A 24,178-nucleotide genomic window follows, 5' to 3' on the forward strand; every position below is an offset into this window, starting at 1 on the left:
GATGCCTATTGTTCCACCTTCCTCTGCAGAAGCTTGGCTCAGTAGCAGGAGGGCAAAATTGTGTCTTTGGTCGGCAGCAACCATTTTGTTCTGTCTGGGACTAGAAGGTTGGCACCGGGAACACTTAGAGCCTAACAGAGGGCTCTTCCAGGGCTTGGAATCATGCTTCCCACACTGTTTACGGTGTGGGAGGTATGATTCCAACATGTTTGATACCAAACGTGATAGGATTTGTTGCAGTCGTTCTCGAGATGGTCATCGTGTAATTACACAGTGTCCCTCTATATAGTACATGGCTGCTTCATTGACAACCCAGGAGCATGGACTCCATAGGCCAAGGCCGTCCCGCATTATACCAATGCCATCCCATATTATAATTTTTAAAGAAACTCTCAGATCAATTTGTATGTTTTTTAGTAGCTAGTTTTTTATTGGCATGTCTAAGGAGAAGGAAGACTCTAGAGACCAGTTCTGATTAGGGGCGAGGAGGCGTATCGAGTATGGTAATAACTGTCTATTTAAAGAATGATGTAATGACATCTTGAAATTGTTATGAGATAGTCCATGTATCGTATACGCTCCGGCAATAGTGATGAAACTGCTATCCCATCAGACTTATTCATTCCAATTTTATACGTATAATAGATCTAGTGTTTGTCCAATCTCTTTGTAAATGCCTTGTGAATATAGATGAAGTGGTTTTAGTATTATTAACTGAACTCCAACACTTGGGGTAACCTTTTACCCCTGACCACTGGCACAGCGAATTTGCGCTTTGCAGAATATTTTCATACTTTTCTTCATTACTGAATCATTTTTTTGAACCGTCTATTATTCACTCAATTTTTCCACCACTCTTATATTCAAACATTTTCCAATCCGCATGCAAGGAATTACGGCAATTTTCCAAGTTTCTAATGTCCCGGCTTGGCCCTCCGAACCTTTCATCAAGAACATGACATGAGCCAAAGTTCATATGTAGCAGTTTATTCAAACCCAATGCATTTCGGGCCTAAAGAGGCCCTTCGTCAGGGGAAACTGAAATGACAATTTAGCGATAATTAGAATTCGATATCACCAATGTGTAAACAAACATTTCATTTTGAACAATATTTTTCTACACGGACTCAGCTATTCATAATCTTTAAATATATTGGTAACATAACTCAAACAGCCCCTCTGCATCCCTAACCAAAGCTCGGTGTTTTCACATGACATTAAAGAACTAGGGGGCATATTACCAACAACTAGCGATAATTTTTGTCTCTAACTTGTTTAGAGACAAAAATTATCGCCGCACATCGGCGATTTTTATCGCAGATAAACCTTGCTATTAGCAAGGTTTATCGCAAATGCGATAAAAAACGGCCGCAATGCATGAATATCGCTGAAAAGTCAGCGATATTCATGCATTATCGAGCAAATGCTCTTAGCCATGTTATCCACCTCCCATTGGATAACATGGCTAAGAACTGCTCAGGGCAGGTGTTAGCTTTTGGAGATATTCGCGCTTAGCGCGAATATCTCCAAAAGTTGGTAATAGGAGATAGCGATGTTAGGGACTGTTTTCAGTCTCTAACATCTTGGCATGCCCACTTTGCATGTCATTAGTGATAAATATCACTGACATGCAAAGCGGGGCCCAAGATGGTTGCTATCTCCTATTAGCTGTCACTAACTGGTGTTAGCGACAGCTTGGTAATAGGGAGATAATTTTATCTCCGCTTTCTTGGCTTTTAAAGCCTAAAAAGCGGAGATAAACCCCCTTGATAATATGCCCCTAGGTTGCACTCGGTTGATAATTACTGTGTTTACCCAGACTGCTGATTCCTACAATCACATCCTTCCCCATCAACTTTCTCAAAACTCATCCTTCCCTTTCCTCTCCCCCCATCGAAACATCCCACTACCCATTGCACACTCCACTCGGCTTCCTTTCTTAGTCTGATCATGTACATGCTAACAAACAGACTCCTCTTACCATCTCGAAAAAAACTCTCCATTTCCCTTTCTCCCAACTGTTTTTAAACCACTATCGCTCCTCCCTTCTAGCAGCCTGCCCCCTAATCGCCACATAAAATTATCACCTGCGCCGCTTACAACCTTCCGAGTCTCCTCTAAGCACTACAACTCCCATGGAAATTATCAAGAACTGAATGAGTTTAAATTGCTAACGTTTCAAGACTGCTGTAGTCATTGTAAATAAAGTGCCTATTATATGCATTGTGAATTATTGCCAACGTCCTTATTGAAAAGAATATACTGATTTCCCTTTTTTTCTGATACCAAAAATTAAACTTGCGGCATGAACTGCGGTGTTCCGACTTGCATGGTGATGAAAAACATGATAGCCAAAATATTTCTTTCAATGCATTAGTTTTATTAACCCATATGTAATGTGGATATTTGTAATTAGTAATTATGACATTATTTTTTTATGTTTAAATATGTTTGGTGTCAAAGCTAAACAGGAACTGTGCAAATGAATCTGGATTTAAAAATGTTTTCTTCTTTGTGTACCTTTATGATCTGTATTTTAAAATGGATCGAATAAAGTTTATTTGATTGATTGATTGACTCCGTAGGCTGCAGGGGTGTCCTGCTCATGCAGGGGCTACCTCTCATTTAGAACCAATCACCCTTCCTTCAGGATTGCAAAAGCCTGCTATTGGTGTGACTTATAGGTTTTAAGTGCAGTGACCCTTAGACATAGTAAACCTATATCTTTAGTAAGTGGTGCATGCACCAACTTACACAGGCAGCAATGGCAGGCATGTAGCTCCATTGTGCATCGTCTCCCATGGGTGGCATAATGCATGCTTCAGCCCATGGGGACCTTTGGGGTACCTATGCCCTGGGTACCTTAGTACCATATATTAGGGACTGATAAGGGTACCCCAGTATCCATTCTGGAGTGTACCTAAGTACTGAACAAAGCAATTTAGGAAGAAAACAGATAGACTGGGGTCCTGATTAGCAGGATCCCAGTCAGACTAGTCAAAGACAGCATCATATCAAGCAAAAGGTGGGGGTAACCATAAGAAGCAGATACTACTTTACTACACGCACCCTGTGATGCTTCATTGTCAAACCTTTTGTTAGCCACAGCAGGCACTGTGCAAAAGGCTGTCCTGCCAGGATCACCTGGTTGGGAAACTTAAGTTTCCCTAGCAGCTGCTAGATCTCCCCCAGTGTCCCTTTCTTCTTTTTTTGGAGCCTCTGTATTATCTCACGCAGCTCTTCCACCTTCCATTTGGGGAGCATACACACCCCTACTACTGTATCTAGCACAATTCCCAGAAAAGCTAACTGTGTTGTTGGCCCTTCTGTCTTCTCTGCTAGTGGTACCCGATTTCTGATGCCAGCTCAATGAAGGTACTCAGGAGTCCTGCGTAGTCTGCGGTGCCTGGCTTCTCAATGAACAAGAAATTGTCCAAGTAATGCATTTGCCCCCTGATCTATGCCATGCCCCAACCTCCAACTCAAGGTAACTGCTGAATGCCTCAAAGTATGTGCAGGAGATGGCGCACCCCATGGGGAGGCATTTGTCAAAGTTATATGCGTTGTTTAGTTGGAACCCCAGCAAGTGGTAGTGTCAGGATTTACTGGCAGGAGGTGACATGCGACCTCAATGTCCATCTTTGCTAGCAATGCTCTTTTACCCATTGCTCTGAGTATGTCCACTGCCTCCTCTAGTGTGGCATACGAAATTGAACAACTCCATGGGTCCAACCCATCATTGACTGACTCACCCCATGTGTATGCCAGATGATGGATGAGCCAGTATTTTCCCACCTTCTTTTTTTAAACTATCCCCAGCGTGGAGACCACAAACTTTAAAACAGTGGCTCTGCATAGGGCCCGGCTATCCTGCCCAGTCTCAGTCAATCAATCAGGGGTTGGTAAAGTGCAACTGCTCACCTGTAAGTGTCTCAAGGTGCTGGCCTCAAGCCTGAGCTCCTTCTCGATTTTTTGTCTCACTATCTCTGAATTTTCCATCACTGACTTCAGATTCCACCTGAGGCGAATGGCCTGAGGTCCTACAAGTGGGATCTGAAACCCTCCTGTGAACCCCTTAGCTATTAACTGCCTCCGCTAAACCCCTCCAGTTGGCCCCCTAGGTCCTGTATTGCAGTGTTCAACACACCCACCTGTGTCCCATAATTTGCAAAGCCTGTTGTCCCTGTGGCCTCGGTGGATTTTATGCCCCAGACTTTTGGACTTCCTTGTTATGCTTTGTGCCTTCTCACCATGTGCTCCTTCTCTGTCCATCTAGGTTGCCCTTCCTTGACTGCTGTGTGGACCTCCACTGTCTCTTGGTCCTCTCCCTCGCACTCCTCAGTGTTGTCCGCTCCACTGCTGGGCATCACCTTAGAGGATCCCTTCGCCACCTTGCGACCTCTGTTCCTCGGTATCTCTCTGTTGATTCTTGGCTCTTGTATTCCTGCTTTTTTAGAAGCTGACCTATGAGCTGCAAGCCTCTCTTTCTTTTGCCCTTGTTTATTTCCTGCTTCTCCTTCTGTGAGCTGGGAGGCCTTCGATGTCCTGGGCCTCTTAGAGGGCCCACCCCCCACCTGCTTCATCATGTGCTGGATGACCCACTTGTGCTGATGGCTCGAAACCAGTTGACGCGCTCTCTCCAGCAACACTAGTAAGTCCTCATCAAGCTCCAAGCTACCGTTAGCCCGGCCAGGCTCATTCCTGCTCACCTCGGGCCAGTAGGGCAATCTTTTTTGTTCCCCTCCTAATTGTTCTGTGAAGCGGGTGGGCCTACAGTGTTCCTGCAGCTCCCTCCCCTTGCCCGGCATTACTTCCTGATTTTTTACACCCTGGTTGGATCGCAGGAAAGCCGGCTTGCATGCTGCTACTTGTGAGAGACTTGTGCCTTTGGTGGGCGGTCCCAGCAGCTTCCACGTCCATTCGCTTCCTTGAGGAGCTGCCCGCTCGCCAAGCCAACCCTTCGAGAGGCCAGGCAGGCTCGCACGGGATCACTTTCACCTCTATTTTTGGTACCACTTGGGCCGCTGATTCAGGAGCACTGCAACACAATTTGCTCTGTCCGTCCCATGATGCTGCAGCACACTCCAGCGCCTTACGACTGCCCGATGCTCTCCCTGCAGACTTGGCAAACAGCTCTGGTCCTGTACTGGTCCCGTGACGGAGTCCGAAGCCAACGGCGCACGATGAGCTCCCGCAACTAGCAGTCAAGGTCCAATGACAAGAGGTCAAAGTATGGCTTTCCTGCCCTCTTGCCCCCTTTCTTATCCTGGCTTCCCACCAGGTGCTCTGGTCCAAATGGTGGGGTTCAAACCCTGCTACCAATCGCCTGCCTGCTTTTTTCCTGGGCTGCAGCCTTACTTTTCGCGGGCTTCGCCTCTGTGCTCTGGCAGGCCCCACTCTTGGGAGGCCTTTTTCGCGGGCTCTTCATGGTCAGGCGCTGCCTTCCCGGCCTGTGCCATAAATGCCATAAATGTGCTCACTTTTCAAAATGTCTAAATGAAAAAGTTGAGTACTGAAGCGCTGTGACAGAAAGGTATCCACATCTAAAATGCTGAGTAGCAGACAAAAGTAGATTGAACAACCAAAGGAAACGCGACCGCTTGAAACATTGTACAACAGAAGACATCAGGAACATCTGAAAAATTGTACGCAACTAGAAATATTGCGACAATCTGGAACATGGAGAAACAAGAGAAGCTGCCAGTGCTTAATTCCTGCCACAGGAAAGGCTGTCAAACACACAGGTGCGGCTCCTCCGTAATGGTGGAGGACCGCCACCCCCCCAGCTAAAAGGTGGAAAAGTGCAGGTCAGTTTGGCCGGCTGTCTTAGGCAGGCCAAACCGTCATGAGCACTTAGGTTTCTCTAATCCTACTGTGTTGCACAGCTGGCTTGGAGAAATGCGCCGGCTCCCGGCAAACCAGGCTGCTCAGACCAATCCCAGTGCTTTTCTCATGCTGGGAATAGTATTCCCAGTATGATAGAAGTGCCTGGATTGGTATCTGGGAGCCTGCGCAATGTGCAGCTGGAGTCGATGATCGGGAGAGAGGATCAAGGCAGCGGCCGTCCGTCGGAGCGGCAGGTAAGTGCAATTTGAATTATTTTTTTTTAAATTAAATTTTTTTGTGTTCTTTCCACCCCATCCCACTACAAAGCAATGTGAGCAGCCGCCACTGCAATAAAATGCTAATCGTTTGGTATGAACCACACATGCTGGCGGGTCTTGCTAATTTCAAGCAATATGTTATGTTATGTTGATTTATATTTGTAAAGCACCAAATAAGCAACGGTCTCTAAGCGCTACAACCCATAAACCCAGGAATGCCATAATACTTGCAGATAGAGCAAAAACTTGGGGTAGACTTATCCAAACGCCTCAGTGAACAGAATGGTCTTCAGTTTCTTCCTAGGTGGTTCTGTTAAAGCACGGGAAGGTCAGCAGGTGTGTCTCTGCTGAACAGAGGCAACGACCAGGCACATAAAGCTTCAGATGGTCTTTAATGTGGCTGGGTGCCGCTCCATACTTAGCTTTGTGTGCAATGCACAGAGCCTTAAGTCTGATCCTCTGCTTGATAGGGAGCCAGTGTAGCTTCTGTAACAAGGGTGTGGTGTGTGTTCTTCTTGGCAGTTTAAAGATCAGTCGTGCTGCATCATTTAAAACCCCCTGAAGTTTCCCCAGAAGTTTATGGGGAGTCCTATGTATACTGCGTTGCCGTAATCCAGGCATGACAAAATTAAAGCCGACACCACGGTACGCATGGTAGCAAATTACAGCAAGGGTACAAGTATCCGTAGTTGCCTTATCATTCCCACACAGCTTCCCACTACCGCAGCTACCTGATTATCCATCCCTAACCTAATACTCAAGCTCTCCACAGCTGGCACTGGTAACAGAGTGGTGCCAAGCTCTTGTGGCCAAAGAGGCTGGGCCAGGGGTTAGCCTTTGTAGCGATAGCAAGAGCCTCCATCTTTCCCGGATTTACTTTGAGTGAGTTCAAAGTCAACCAGTTTATAGTAAACCGAAGGATCTTCTGTATCTTAAGCGGTGCCTGAGAGGAATTATCAATGCAAAAAATTAGTTGGATGTCGGCAGCATAATTATATACCTGACAATCCAGTTTGGCCAGAGCTTCTATCAGAGGCTGGAGATAGAAGTTGAAAAGCAAGGGGGACAGCACAGAAACCTGCGGAACCCCACATGGCAAGGCGCTGTGCCTGTATGTACATTCCCCTATTTGGACTTTTTGGGACCGATCCTCCAGGAAGGAGACAATCCTTTGGAGGACTGTCCCAGTAAATCCCAGCCGACAGACACGGGCCATCAATTGTGCATGGTTCACCGTGTCAAATGCGGCTGAGAGGTCCAATATGATCAGCACCGTTGGGGAGCTTCTTATCAGCTGTTAGCCTTAGCTCACTCAGTGCTATTGTGAGCTCTAAATCCCGCCTGCTTAGCATGTAGCAGCTGATGCTCTTCCACAAAATGATGAAAGCACTCTAAGCACCTTAGCCAGGTATGGAAGTCTGGAGATAGGTCAAACGTTCTTCAGAATCTTAGGGTCCACCCCTGCTTTTTTTAGTAGTTGGATTTACCATGGCTTCCTTAAATTTGTGTGGGACAGTCCCTGTTGCCAGGGACAGGTTCAGTAGGGATAATATCTCTGGCCCTACCACTGGGAGACCCATTTTAAACACCCTAGGAGTGCAGGCTTTACTTTGGCCATGATATGGACTACACCGTTTAAATCAAGTGCGGGGAAGACAGAAAGTATGCCTCCCTAAAAATCTGGTGGAACAAGCACCGGGAAGGGACATGGACTTATGCGAGAAGTGCCTATTTCTGTGATGATATCTTTAACCTTGATTAGAAAGAAGTCCTGTATCTTATCACAGTCCACCTGATTGACGACTGTCCTCAGGTCCTTGTTTTTACTCAGCTCAGCGGCTTCACTAATCTTCAAATCATAGTACGCAGATTTTGTGGCCATCAATGAAGCTATGTAGATTGCTAATTTTACTTTATAATGTTCTAGATTTGATGGCTCATATGAATTCCGCCAATGCCTTTCACACTGACGAAGGGCCTGTTTTTTACTTCACAGTTCTTCAGTATACCAAGGGCACCCTTTGTTCTAGCCATTATCCTTTCCCTTTGGACGTGGGCCAGCTAATGAGTAAGTTCTCCATACACCAGATCCGGATCACCGACCAATGACTAATGAGACTGTGTCTCTCGGTGAGCTGTCTGATTTAGTGCTACCCTCAGACTACAGTCCTATATCTTAGGCCAATTCCGTACCAACCGCACACTGGAGGAGGGTGATCTGGTCGACAGCATGACGGCAGTTCAAGGCTGATCAGGTAGTGATCTGACCAGCTACAAGGTCTACACTCTGTTGATAGCGTGGATACGGACCTGGTCCAGATGAGTTCTAAGATATGTCTCTTCTCGTGAGTGGGGGTGTCCACAATTTGTTTCAGCCCCATCATGGTCATATCATCCCCGAACCCACTGGCCATGTGATATAGACCACCCTTTACAATGACTGCCATTGATGGGCGGATGCTACCTCTTGAAACCATGAAAGTGGGGAGAGATTGTGGCATAATGGCCAGAGCTACTGACTTTGGAGCGGGGGATCCAGGTTCGTGCCTCAGCATCGGCTCAACATCCTGTGATTCTAGGCAAATCACTTAATCTCCCCATGCCTACCATAAATGAATGTATCCTTAATTGGTGCTCATGAAAAGAGCTGGTGTTGATGATTAGGTCTCGTGCTAAGCACCAGACAACCACCGGTTCAACTTAAGCACTGGTGGGATTCATGTCTAGCATAGGCTTTCCATTAGAAAGGTACCCTTCATGTACAAAATACAATGCCTAAATAAACATTAAATATGTTCCACTTTGGATGTGTGCTGTAAACGGCAGGACACATGCAGTGTCAGAAAAGGTTGGATAAATAAAAGCATTTATCCACATTAGTGCCAATCTCAAAGAGGTATTATTTTTGGTGCAACACTCTGTCCACTATTGTAAGTAGATAAGGCTTTGTATCAAAAACTATTGGTGGTTGCACGGAAACCCCCACGTCCCCGATGCAAAGTCACTTAAAGCAGTGGAGAACACTGCGTTGCATTACTACAATGCACTGGAAAGTAAATTGCAAATAAATATTTTGAATCAATTAGTGTCACTTTTGTGACACACCTAGCATGACAAACGTTAGCCAATCTGCCCATAAGTGTGTGTGTGTTTGTGTACATGCACACAATGGGCCCAATTCACAAAGGTAATCTTAGACTTTAGTCTAAGTTTACTATTTTTCGGTTAATACAGATGCACCTATGAGTAGTATCTTTACAACTGCAGAGTTTCCGCAATCAGGGCCGATTTTCTTTATTTAGGCGCAGTTTCTGCACTTGGAGCTGAGACTCCGCACTTGGGGAGGGAATCTATGCACTTAAGGCGGAGAAAGTGAGAAATACCATGTCAAACACAAGTAAATACACCTGAAATCAGTTAATTACACATGGAACTCATTATCTACACAAGAATCTTCACACAGAGAAAGTGAGAACTACACATCTGACTAACTAGTAAGTTCATACACCTGCAATCAATGATTTACACCTGAAACTCATTAATTCACACAACATAAAAGCCAACCACATCCAAGATTCTGTTTCATCCATCCTCATTCGACAACCTGCATGCTCCCCCTGTCACCTTCATACATTTGCCCTACCTACCTCCCCCCTTAGAAATCTCCACTCATGATGGGGCCCGTATGTAGGAGGAAGCGCAATTTAATAGAGGAGGATTCCAATACCATTGTGAGATACGTAGTCCAAAACTACAAAAAGTTACATGGACAACCCCTTTATGTAACAAGTGCTAAACAGAAGGCACCCCTTTGGCAGCAGTTGGCAAATGTAGTCACTTGATTGGGGGTGTTGGACGGATTCTGCACGAAACAGAACTATACGCAGGATTATAGGACCTTGGTGTATGGGAACTGAGTTATCCAGCCACCTTTCTGCCCATGAGCCTAGGACCGACTAGTTATAGTGTCTCACTTGCTCTCCTACTCACTCACGGAGGAGCAAATGATTAGACACCCCAGAACACAACACTCCCAGATCTCTCAGGAATCACGGTAACAAGACATACCCTTTCGCTCGCACTCTTGTACACACCCACAATAGGATCTGACAGAGTCACAAATATTTATTTTAACTAACGTGCCCAAACATGCAGTATACGTGCCACAACAAGCAGGAAAATGCATAGTACAAATATAGTCAGCATTGCAGCTAGTCCATGTCATCATAAAAAAGACAGTGGAGCCTATCCTCCCTCCTCTTGCTAAGAAGCATTGTTATTATATATTAGAAGATCTCTGGGCTTTGTCGGCAGACCCCATACCTCAGCCTATAGATGTTAGATCTACATCACAGTTGCTGTCCCGCTCTTTTCGATGGAAAGGTCCCTCTACAAGTGTGTCTCACCTAACTCATGTACCCCACTAGAAAGCAAAATAAAATCTCCAAACAACAGCTGCATCGGTATGTTTTGTAAGGGCTACGGTCTGGCCAGAACAAAATAACAAGGGGGCATTGATGTTCGATCTTGCACATAATGTTCAGTCAAAATCCCAGGAACATGCAGAGAGCGAACCTAGTGTGGAGTTCTCATGTTAAAGCAGTCCTTTAAATGTTGCAAAAATAAAGAGGTGGAGTAATGTGTGCAAAAGCAGCAGGCAAGCTGCAACATGCTCATGCTAAGTTACTAAAAAAAGACAATGCCCCCACAGCCCACGTGACACCCTCCCCTTGGCCAGATCGGTAGCGCTATGCTAAGAGATTTTTTTTTATATAAGCAGAGACAAAGCGTACAAGTGGTATCCCAAAAGAGGACAGGTATGAAGCTGAATTAGAAAAAATGTTGGTTAGAAAAATTTCGCCAATGAATCCATTCAGTGTGGCAGGAAAAACGGAAAGCCACGTATTCCAGAATGTTGTCTGATCCTACAATATTAAAAAGTGATGCCAACGAGTTTAGTAGATTGAAAGAGCACACATGCTCCTCATATCGGGAAGCTGCTAGGAGCATGCCAGCGCAACCTTTGACAACTTTGATGAAACTCAGTTCAATGAGGCGCTGTGCACGGGTGCAGGCACTCAAGTCTGCTGATAGTCCAAGCAGAGGATCACACAACATGCGCCTAACAGGGGCACATGTCTGATCATGGACCTTCAACGGACCTAATAGCAGATCGTAATCCAGGGCAGAGTGCGTGGTATTTGAGAGGCAGACATCTAAGGCCCATTGAAATGGGCACAGGAGGCAGTGCGACACAGGTTGCAAGCAGGTGAAGTAGGCATAACGGAAAGTCAGCCAGTAGGGGATAGTAAAAGATGTCACTGGCATAGGCCCAAAAAAGCTGCCACATTCGATCACAGTACAGGTGCAGCTGGACCGGGTTTACCAGCTCCACAAATTGAGCATCCGTTGCAAACAACAATAGCACCGGGGAAACCCTCCGAAGGTGTTGGAAAAAAAAGAATGGATAAAGGATGGTATTATTCCAAAACTAGTCTGAAAGGAAGAAACAAGGCCGGATCCCACGAATTTAAAAAAAGTGGGCAAGGCCTTCTGTATCAGATGTATTAAATATTTGGTGTATTAATTCTCCAAGATGGAGTGGGAGATTCGTGTTCAGTAGCGAGTGTACCTCACTTGCGGTTCTCGCCACCTCGCCGATGTAAGAGCCACTTCTTCTTGAAAAAAATAGCACTTTGAGTCTGCTTAGTTTATTGAAATCTGTTTTCAAAGTTGGAAAGGAAGGCCAAAGCTAACTATCTACAATCCCATGCGGGGTGGGAAAAGGACATTGCTGCACCATGTAACCCGTTGCGAAACCGTTACTATATATGGGATGCCGGCCTTTAAGCTGCAACAGTCGTGGGTATTCAAAATAGATAGCTGCTATTTGAAAGCAAAGTTAGTGCGGGAATAATAGCTGGGACGGGCGTACCTTTTAAAAAACAAGCCAGGTTAGGGGCAGAAACGTTACAGGCGCCGTGCAATTTAACCCGTTTACAGACTAAGGAATGCCCTACAGGGGAATCGCAATCCATCCCTGCTAGGAAAACTTCCTTATCCACTTGGCTGCTAAGGCTTTGAAGGCTTTATAATGGGATTTCCATTGAAATGAATGGGAGGGGCATGACGAGTTACCCTTGTCATTAGCAGCCAAGAGGTTATTTGCGCGCCGACATCTGTAGGTGAAAGGTAATGACCACAATTCATGAATAAATGCACTACCAAGGGGATCAAACCGTCCCACAGGAAAGTGTTTCATGCACGATGTATATTGAAATAGTGAAAATGGCAGTGAAATAACACCATGTATTAACCACACAGCTGAATCAGTCTCTGTCACAGAAAATGTTAACTGTTCTAGTTGTTCAATATGTAACAATGTGTAAGTTGCATCCTTCATTGACATTCATTTTTGTTTATCAGTCAAATTAAATGGTAAAAACTGTGCAGAAGCATTCAAATAATCCCATCGAACTTTTCTATTTTTGAGCGTTTGTAACGTCCAGGCAAACTGCATTACAGAACGTAATTGATTCTGACCATGATACAGAACAGACACGTCATGTTGCACAATATAAATGACAGACAAGACAATGTTATCCAATGTATATATACACACGGAAGACAATGTAATTATGCTATTATCTAACACTGCAAGAACTTTTTCCAAATTTGCTTGGTCAATTTGGCGCAGGCACACCGCAGCCTCCATCTGCGATAGTTTCCATAATTCATTATATGCTTTATAAATAAACCGTTTTGACCTAGGGGATTGCGGACCTAAAATAAAGTCAGCCAAATTGATGACACCCGACAAAAGGGACAGGTGACCAAATGAGAATGCGTGGATCAGGTCAGCTTTGTGTAAAACCTTTTGAGGCATTAAGAAAATGCAGTTGACATGCATTCATTTTGCTTCTGTAGAAGGGGAGGTAGTTAGGCTACACTGTAGTATATAATGACAGCTCCATTTCTGATTTACAGACTACTAGTTATGCTAACTATATTTGTGCGAGGCATTTTCTTACTTGCTGTGGAACGTATACTGCATATTAGAGCACATTTTAAACTTTCCTTGTGTCTCTGTCAGAAATTATTCTGGACTAGTATGAGTGTGTGAGCGAAAAGCTGCGCCCTGCAAATGCGATTTCTGAGAGAGCCTGGAGTGTTGTGTTCTGAGGTGTCTAATCACTTGATTCTCTGTGAGTGAGTAGGAGGGTAAGTGAGACACAATAGGTAGTCGTTTCTGGGCTCATGGGTACTCAGGTGGTAGGATGACTTAGTCCCTACCTACTAAGGTTCTATAATCCCAAGCATAGTTCTGTGATTCCGCAGAATCCCTGCAACACCCCATCCTGTCAACACCCAGTTTCTCTATTGTGTGGCTGTCTAGGAGGAAAACACAAAGGTGAACTGCCAAATACACCTAGTCAAATGGCCCAGAAAACAGGCTGCAGGCACACAATGGTTTGGACACAAACATGTAAACTTCCTATAAGTGGCATTTTCAGAATTGTGACTTCAAATCCGACTTTAACATCAAAGAGGATGTTAAATTACAATTCCTTAGACACCAAACATGTCATTTATATCTGCTCCCAAACAAAAGGTAGCACTTTTGAAAAGCAATAAGTTAAACCAATATTATCCTAGGTGAGAGATAGGCATTTTTCACTACCAGGAAATGTAAAACTTAAAAGTATATGTTCAACTTTTTAAATACACTGCACCCTGCCCTATGGGCTGTTTAGGGCCCTTCAGGAAGGCTAGTACAATCTCCAAGGCAATCTTTACCCAAAAGCTGATGGAAATTGGAGAATTTGTTTCTCAGAGTCTGATCAACTCCAGCATGCTCAAGGCTGGTTGCTGGAATTCTGAGGCAGCAATACCAATCAACAGTGCTTTCGGGTGAGGAGTAAACAGGTTGTTGGTACCACAGGGCAGAACTGTGGTTTGGTCCTTCCCTTCAAGATGGACTAGGAAATGCACAGGCCCAAAACTTGCTCTTTCTGGATGAGTGATAGAAGGCCCAGGGAAAGGGCTGGTGATTTTCTTCAAGTACTTTGACTCTGATACTGCTCCTAGACCCAACACCTCAGACTGGTCTTGTGACCACCAAGACTGCATGCCACATGCAATGCACTGCTTGACAGAGAGAAAAGACTTTTCTTCATAGAAAGTGCCCTTTGAAGGCAGGAAAAACAGCTGAAGAATATAGAGAGCATGCTAACAAAGGGAAAGCATCAGAGAAGTCACTTTCTAGTTCTTGCCTTGTAAGTGGAAAAGTAGGCAATGTGTTCTGGTTAACGCTCATCTTCATAGAATGCAAAGCTCACACTTGTGAATGGATGAGCGTTGCAAAAGTTCTTAAAGAAACAGCATTCATTTTACCGAAGAAAAATTCAGGGCTTGCCTTCCAATGTATACTATTCCAGATTAGCTGGGAAAGAGATAAAGGACAAAAGAGTAAGCAAAAATAAGTATTCAGGATTTAAGTTTAAGGACTGCACACCAAATCTGCTGTTTGCAAATATTAATTTTTAAATTTTTAATAGCAAGCAGATGAATGACATGAGTGCATGCATGTATGAAAATTCATAGAAATACGGTTTCATGTAATACCATTACTGAAAAATCATTTCAATCAAATTCACAGAATGCTTTTCTTTTTTAAATTGTTTTTGGCATACTTATTTTTTAAGATGCAAATGCAAACAAAAAAGAGTTCCATATATGTGCATAAACAACAACAGTGAAAAGAAATGTGGCAAAATAACATGTTATTAGGAGCACTGTGCTACTAAATACAGGGTTCACACATGTATTGCTATAGTGCAAAGGTCAATTTCCACAGGACAGCGAAAATTAAGTGAAGAAAAATATGTTTTACTGCCTCACAGATTGCACGTGATACAAGGGAAACACCTTTGTTAATAGTCCCAAAGATTCTTCAATGTGATTTTACCATATTGCAAAATGCAACACCATGCTTCCTAGTTTTGGTTATGTAGATCTTGCTAGAAGAAGCACACATGAAAAAGTACCATGATATAAACAATGTACACATATCTATTAATTAGTATAGTTGATGGAGGAGAGGGACACTGTGACTCACTAGAGTCTCCCTACTGTCAACTCTAGTAATAAACACCATATTACACTCTGCAAATGTGCAAACATACCTTGTACTATATATACACATGGGTCTGTATATATATATATATATATATATATATATATATATATATATATATATATATTATATATATATCCAAGCTCGCAACTTCACTCTCTTTCAAACAAAGTAGAAGCACTCCAAGGTGGGTGATCAAAACGTTTTAATCCGGCAACAAAACAGACGCGTTTCGGACGTCTAGTCCTTCGTCAGTGAAACACTGACGAAGGACTAGACGTCCGAAACGCTTCTGTTTTGTTGCCGGATTAAAACGTTTTGATCACCCACCTTGGAGTGCTTCTACTTTGTTTGAAAGAGAGCGAAGTTGCGAGCTTGGATACTTGATGCGCGGTGCCAGCGCGTTGAAGCACCCGCCCACGAGTGCCCCGGGATTTTGGTACAATCAGAGCTGGAATATATATATATATATATATATATCCAAAAGAATTGCCCAACCGGTGAGGCACCACACACGTTCGTGAATTCTCCTTTTTTATTGGCAGGTTAGCAGGGATTTACAGCGTTGCTTTCACAGCGATATCAGCCAAACATGTTTCGGGCTTCCTAGCCCTTGCTCACTGGAACAGGGAGACACAGCTGCCAAGACTTCTGCCGCACTCGCAGCAGTCATTTATAGCCACGCCCATAGGCGCGTGCTGACACAGCATTCTGGTCCATGTAGTTTTTAAGACAGCGGGCCCCCTTTGGAAGGTTTTCACAGTCCTTTAGTAGGTCGCTGGTAATGGCAACGCTGGGTCCCTGCACATGTACTCAGCCAAAATTGATCACGCCGTTCCTTATGCGTTGTACATTTCCTCAACGCTTGGAGCCGCTCGTCCGCGGCGGGGAACCTCGCGACCCTGGGCGGGGCCGCTTAATATCCAAAAGAATTGCCCAACCGGTGAGGCACCACACACGTTCGTGAATTCTCCTTTTTTATTGTGAGCAAGGGAGTTTTGGCTTCCGAAACGCGTAACAGCAAATAAAGCGACACTGTGTACCACTTTACCTCTGAGTGCGCGTCTAACTTGGAAGTTTATGGGAAATAATTGACCTGCGGGGCTCTGCCAGCCGTGAACGCGCCACCGGACTATGGGAGGTTCCACCGCGAAAGAGCCGTGGGAAGTAAGCATATATATATATATATATATATATCTATATATATATATATATATATATAGATATATATATATATATATATCGTGATAAAATTTGTTTATTCCATGGAACCCCACTGCATGAGGGACTCACACTTTCCCAACGTTTCTGCTCTCACAGGAGCTTTGATCACGGGACTAATCTTTGCATTTTGAATCACCCCACGTGGTCTTTTTAAACACATAGGCACATTTACTTAACAGAGTGCACAATGGAAATAATGAAATCATGGCATGGACAAAAGAGTGCTCTTTTAAACAGTCCATGCGCTAAATAGCAGAATAATAGACACAGCGCTGCATAACTTTCCTTCCACTGACAGTTTTTTCCATACATGAATAAATAAGGTGTGTCCCAACAATTCATAGTGTTTAAAAGTTCCAGGTACTTCTTAAAACACGACACAGCCAGCAGTGAATAACAAGTGGGGATAGAAGGTCCAAGGATTCCAGAGCTATATCGGTTTTCACAAAATGTTACGAAGGCGGAGGAAACATACTCAAAAACTCTGGACCTTTAGAGTTTTGTAATTGAACAGTTTTTAGGAGAGAGAGAGAGTATGTTTTGCATTTTTGTATATGTATTGTTTTAAGGTTGAATCCTGTAATCATTGATTCAAATTGCCACTCAAATGATAAGGTCGCTCCAGTTTTAGAAAAAACTGAATTTTATTGGTGCAGATTCGAACATTGACAGCCGACACGTGTTTCGCCCTCTGTGGCGATTTGCGCCAGGGCTTTCTCAAGGCTGTAAAGATAAAAATTGTGTATTTAAGTGGGAGGTACTAGTTGAAATTAATGACCCCAAACAAAAAAGGGATAAGTGCAGGCAAAAACCGATATGTGCAAGATAAGTGATAGAAGGGGGGAAAAACAACAGAACAAAACGGATTCTGTTTGAGTGATGTTGTTAGTTATACTGAAAGCTAAAAGACAGGTGCAAGTATTAAGATAAGAAGAGAAGTGCGAAAGGGCAGCAATGTTGGTATACATTCATTGGTAAGAGAGAAGGTAGCGTATTCCTTAATCTTTATAGAATTAGAAAGAAAGAAAGAATAGAAGAAAGAAAAAGAAAAATGGAAAGGGAATATATGAGACACCCAAGGCCATCAGTGTGCAGAATGTTCCACGTGTGTTCTTCAGAAACAGAAAAAGTAATACCTAATTTCAATTTCGTTTGTGCATTCTGTTGGGTTCTCAAATTTGCATCATTATGGATGTGCGACAAAACAAGTTTCTGGAGTATTTCAAACTGTAGGGAAATGTATCATTTTTACAATTCGATTTAATTTTTTAACATTACATATTATAAAACCATCATATTGACAGTATATTGTATATATGTGATGTCAAACATTACTAAGTTTACCGTTTAAACAGGGCTTTTCAATTCATTCATTATTTGCAAAGATTCAACATTCCATTTTATAAAAATCCTTCACATAGCAGTCTATTAACAATACATTGCATTTGTGCTACTGATCTTGTTGTCAGTTTCAGAAATAAATATCGCCAGTTCTAGTTAAACCAGCCAAAATTATTCAATTGTTGCTATGAAAGGTAACAGGCACTCTATTCTGTTTGAGTTTAGAAATTGGTGTACTGTTTTACAAGCTTTTTTGCCAGCCAAATGTTTGGGCTTGGGTGTATCGAATAATTTTCATTTCTTACATACGGATCTAGTCTGCATTTTTAGATGGCCTATATTTAGGCGAGAATACGGACTGTTCATTCTTTAGATTTTTGGCGGGAAGGGCATTTCACATCTTGAGTGTTACTGCTGTTCAAACAGATTTAAACGAACAGGCACTAATTTGGAATAACAATTTAATATTGGGACACCGCATTAACCCGGATTGTCTCACAAACCTAGGGATTCCTCAATTCTTGCCGAAAGAGATGTTAAAAAAACGAGACATAGCACCATGCCAGAATGGATATATCGCAGTAAGGTGTGTACGGCCCATTTTAGCCAAAAAGCATAAGTGAAATCACAATTCCGTTTTATTCGGCAAAGAGTCCTATTATTTAGGATGTAATGGGGCGCAGAATGGTGCATATTAGCCATTGCTGATTTTACGTTGTGCAGACAAACGTCGTAATCGCGTGCAAATGGTCAAACTCGATTACATTTCACATCGCATTTACATTGCCGACAGAAAAGCCGCAAAAAAAAGGGCAGCTAACTTCTGAGCTCATTTACTTGGAGGTAAATCTCCTGTGATCTAACGTGTCTCCACGAAGGTGCCGTATGTGGCAAGAAAGTCCAGTTGCAAGGAAAGTGTGGCAAACACTCGTTTATTTAAATCGAGTGATCCGGAAGTGAAAACCGGAAAGGCATTGAGCATGATCATTACACAAAGTTACACATTTTAGTAAAGTTATTCGAAAAGACATATTTGATGTATAGTCATCGGAAAAAGTGCAACATAATACCTCTGAAATGTTTAACGTTCAAAAATAGGACAACCCTTCGTATTTATATATAATTGTGATATAATATATATATATATATATATATATATATATATATATATATATATATATATATATATATATATATATATATATATATATATATATAATGTGAGAATAATCAAAACAGAAAACGAACATACTTATGTTGTTTTGCATACCAGAAAAACGATCGTCCATCTTGGAATGGTTTTCTAATCCAAGTTAATATATGCTGGTATATCACAGGGGTCATATGGAAAGTGTCAAAACCACGGGTCTACTTTTTTTTAAATTAGAAGAGTTTATCAATAGGGTGTGGTCAGAGTAAGTGACTAAGCATTCTTTTCACAACCTAACGGATCCTATGTGGTCCTTTGATATATACATAATTATCACAGATCTCAGATTGTTATATTGACCCTCTCTAATTTTAGTGTCTTATGTTTAAGAATTATAATCTCATGTGGTTGTGGACCACATGATTAAAGAAAAACGATACAGGAGGAGGGGTATTTTTAAATGCTTCTCATTCGAAGGGCACATTGTTATCGATGAAAATTGGATTAGGTGCAGTGTTTTTTAAACTGATTGTTTTGGTTTTTAACTGAGCATATACAATCATGATTTTTAACAGTTATTAAGTAATTTAGTGATTACTAGATGATAATGTATATTTTATTCCAATAGGGCTAGTTCTCTAGCCCAAGGTTCTAGGAGTCCCAGATGATTTCTCAAAGACATGTGTCAGTTCTTAAAGCTAGTGGTGCCACTCATGTTCTTGATTCAGTCCTTTTTCCACTGTTTCCATTCCTATGATCAAAGAGCTTTCTTCTCTTCGTAGGTGCAATTCCTGGTTCCCACCACGTTTGTGTGGTTTTAGTTTTTTCAGACCTATGAACGAGAAAGTCAATTGATGAGCATGGTTTTTAAAGAAATCGTGTGTCTGTTTTATGAATATTCCGATAGTGTTCTTGAATGCGTATATTCAAAGGTCGAGTTGAGCTTCCTATGTAATTCTGTCCACACGGGCATGTTATCAGATGTACCACGGTGGTGCTTTCACAATTGATAAAGTCATTGATTTTGTATTTGTGATCATTAATGAAGACCTCTTTTGTCTTGGATTTTCCAAGTTTGCATATTGAACAGCTGGTGCAAGTGAAAAAGCCCCTAGGTTGCTGCAGGAAGGTCTTTGGTTTTTGCTTAATATCCAGGAACGATGGGCAAAGGATGTCTCTCAGATGTTTGCTCCCAGAGAAGCCTAATTGTGGTTTATCATGAATTGCAGAGGTTATGGTTGGATTGTCCTTCAAAAGATGCCAATGTTTGTTTAACGTTTTACGAATGTGGTAGTGACCATTATTATACTTTAAAACAAAAACATTTTATTCAATTTTGCACAATAAGTCATAACATTCTCCATTAGGTCCAGTTTTACAGTATTGACCATATTTGCACTGCACTTGTACACATTGGTTATTTCCATTTACATTTCATCCTTTTTTTACCATACTTGCAACAGATACTTGTTTCCTTTCCCTTCCACCTGATTTTAGTGTCACCCATATGTATACAATGCTGTCCCCTGTACCTCAATCATCCCGGGCTAGTATCTGGGCTTGACTCTGTTTGCGGGGGTTCACATATATATCCCCTAAATTCGTTCCACTTCCCCCAAATCTTAGACCATTTCTTGGGGCATCCCCTATGTGTGAAAACTGCCCTCTCTGCCACCATCACTTCGTCCATATCATTCCTCCATTGTTGATAAGCGGGCGCCACTTCCGCGCCCCAGTTCCTAGCTATGTTCCTTTTTGCAATTGTCATCCTCAGTGTAGCCCAATTCTGTAACTGTAGATTCAGGTCAGAGGGCTCCCACATGTTCAGGAGGCATCTCTTTGGGTTCGGCGGGACCTCTACCCCACCCACTCGTGATATCACACTCATGATTTTTCCCCAGTATATTTGGATTCGTGGGCATTCCCATATTATATGGTAGAATGAGCCTGGGAGGCCACATTTCCGCAAGCACAGTGTATCAGGTGCGCTGCCTATTTTATGCATTGTTGTGCAGGAATAATACATGCGATGGAGTACCTTTAGCTGTACTAGTTTGAGCCTAGATGGTATCGCCCCTTCGCGTGGTGACGCCAAGGCGACCTGCCAGTCCGAATCTTCCATGTCGCCCAGGTCTGCCTACCATCTTTCCCTTAAGGTCGTTGTGGAGTCTGGTAGGTTATTTATGATCTTTTTTTAAATTTATTTCAAAAACAACAGAACAAAGAAAAAACAAAAAAAGTAAGGCACCATCTTATACATTGTATAATAAGAGGAAACAATATTCAAAATAAATAAGGAACAAAAAATAACCATGAAGAATACACATTACAGCCATAGCCCAGCCGCCTATCGCACCTATCAAACCGTACACAGGCTCTGCTACCGTCCAAAGGATAGCACCGGCAGTGCGAGCAATGATCTTGCACACTTGAACTATACAATGAAAACATAATGAAGAAATCGATCTATGTCAAAACAAAGAAAACAATACTTATGCTTCCCAAAGATATGTATCTAAAACATACTACACCTCCAATTTGCATAAACATGAATAAGTGTATCTCACCGCACCCCTCCAAGCGATTCATGTATGTAGAACTTTATACCGACTTATTGAGTAAATACAATCGTAAGGGTTCCCAGATGTCTCTTGGCCTCGAACTGACCGGCAACTCCTCTGCGTACGTGGTAAGATTATCTCGACAGTAGACTAAATCTGTCAGCCATGCCTTAATCATGGGTCTATGTTTGTTGCCCTGCCAATAATAATGCTAACCGTACGAAAATGCCACTCAATCCCCTAACATGCGGCACACAACAGAGCAGACACACCAGCGGAGTGCATTGTACATCCACAGCGACCATCTCCTGTATACAACATACCACTGCGCTCCGGAATTCACCCACTTTCAGACAGCCCCACGCCAGATGCATGAAATCTGCCCCATCCTGCACACACCTGTCACAACACGCAGTCCCACGTAAACCATACCTGTGCAGTCGCGCTGGGGTATAGTATACTTGATGTATATATTTAAAATGTATGATCCGAAGATTACCATTCATACTGAGCTTCCCTGTCATGCCACAGATAAACTTCCAGTTCTCCTCTGTAATATGATTCGGCAGGCACTCATTCCACCTTTCCCAACTTTTATCTGACAGTTCCACAGTTTCATCCTTGATCATCCTATATAGCCTCGATATCAACTTTTTGTTAGTGGGGGTGGAAAGCACAATTGTACTGACAGCAGCTCGGGGGGTTCCTGCGGATACGTGGTGTAATGTATCCTGGCCGAGTGCTGCAACCTATGTACTGCAAACCGGAAGAGAAGCGACTGGTTACTGACATATTGCAACGTCTCCGGCGCGATGATCGACCCCTGTGGATAGACGTCCGCATGTGCACAATACCGGCTTCCCGCAACAGTCTCATGGAGGGACCTTCATGTGTAACCGACAAAGCGGCATGATGCTCCAGATGCAGGAGCGGTGCATATAACAGCAGTTTCCGCGCTAATCTCCCTATACTCCTCCAGGCTGAGACCGTGGTGTCAACCGCATTGATTTCCTACTTCGGAGTACCACGTGCGTGATGAGTAATTATGCTGGGAAGCGGGATCAGAGCAGCGTGATGAGTAATTATGCTGGGAAGCGGATCGGAGCGGCGTCTCCCTCCTCAACTGCAACATGCGGAGTAAAAGCATGCGGTCTGTACCAGTAGTACACGTATTGGGCCTGCACGCTCAGATAGTACACATAAAAGTCTGGAGCCGCGAAACCCCCTCTGTCATAGCCTTTGGTGAGAGTCGACCACTGCACTCGCGCACCTTTACCTCCCCATACCAACCGAAGTAACTGACTACGAAGATTTAAAAAAATTCCTTTGTGAGCACTATCGGAATATTCATAAAACAATAGAGAAACCTAGACAGTATTACCATCTTGAAGAGCGCAATGCAGTCTGCTAATGAGAGTGGCAGCGTAATCCAGACATCTGCCAAATCTTCTAATTTCGAGCATGCCCTTCCATAATTCTCTCGGACCACCACTACCGGGTCTCGGTGTATCCAGACACCCAGATATTTAACTGGGTCTGTTGACCACACCATTGGGAACTCCAAGCTAGGTTGGGCAGTACACAATGTCAATGTAATTATGTACGACTTGTCCCAGTTGATGTGAAGGCCTGACAGGTAGCCAAACCGGACGTATTCCCGAAGCAATTGCATTAAATATTTAGTCGGCTCACGCACGAAGAGAACCATGTCGTCCCCATATAGCGATATCGCCACTGGTCTGTAGTTAAAATTAACCTCTTCAATGCTAATGACAAGGGTAACTCGTCATGCACTGCTCATTCATTTCAATGGAAATCTCATTATATGGGCCTGATTCCAATAGCGTCCAAGTGGTTAAGTGCAGTCTCCCTGTGCCGTTGACGAATTACACAAGCTAAAGGCTCCAAAACTATCGCAAACAATAACGGCAACAACAGGCAACCCTGCCGAGTGCCTCTCTCAATGCAGAACGACTCCAATGTCAGCCCCCCCACTCGTATCCTCGAAGTCGGCGCCGTATACAGTACTTTTATCCACTGTATAAAAAGGGTGGGAAACCCATGCGCCGCAAAACTCGGTATCTATAGTGCCATTCCACTGAATCGAATGCCTTGGCTGCATTCAATAGTACCGCCGCCGCCTCCATATTCGGCTCCAGGACATGAAACATGGAGAAAATCGTACGGAGGTTGTATGAGGTGGATCTTTCCGAAATAAAACCCGCCTGATCAGGCAGTATCAGACCCTGTAACAACGGCTGCAGTTTGGTTGCCAAGACTTTCGCCAAAATCTTGGCGTCTATATTGATGAGCGACAGCGGGCGATAGGACTCGCACCTGTCCGGTGGTTTGCCTTTCTTAAGGAGAGTGATAACCAAATCTTCTCTCAGGGAAGGTGGCAATATCCCATTCTCATACGCCTCGGTGTACAATTCCAATAGGAGTGGTGCGAGAAGGTCAACGTATTTCTTATAAAATTCAACCGTGAGCCCATCTGGGCCAGGCGCCTTACCATTGGATAATGCAGCAATCGCCATCTTAATGTCCTGCTCGTCTATAGGTAAACATAAATATTTTCTCTGCACATCAGAGAGCCAGGCACAGGCAATATTATCTAGGTACGCCTCAAATTCCTGCTCCGATGCTTTACCTCGTGACTTAT

Source organism: Lissotriton vulgaris, chromosome 2_1, assembly GCF_964263255.1.
Source record: "Lissotriton vulgaris chromosome 2_1, aLisVul1.2, whole genome shotgun sequence".
In the NCBI taxonomy this organism is placed as follows: domain Eukaryota; kingdom Metazoa; phylum Chordata; class Amphibia; order Caudata; family Salamandridae; genus Lissotriton; species Lissotriton vulgaris.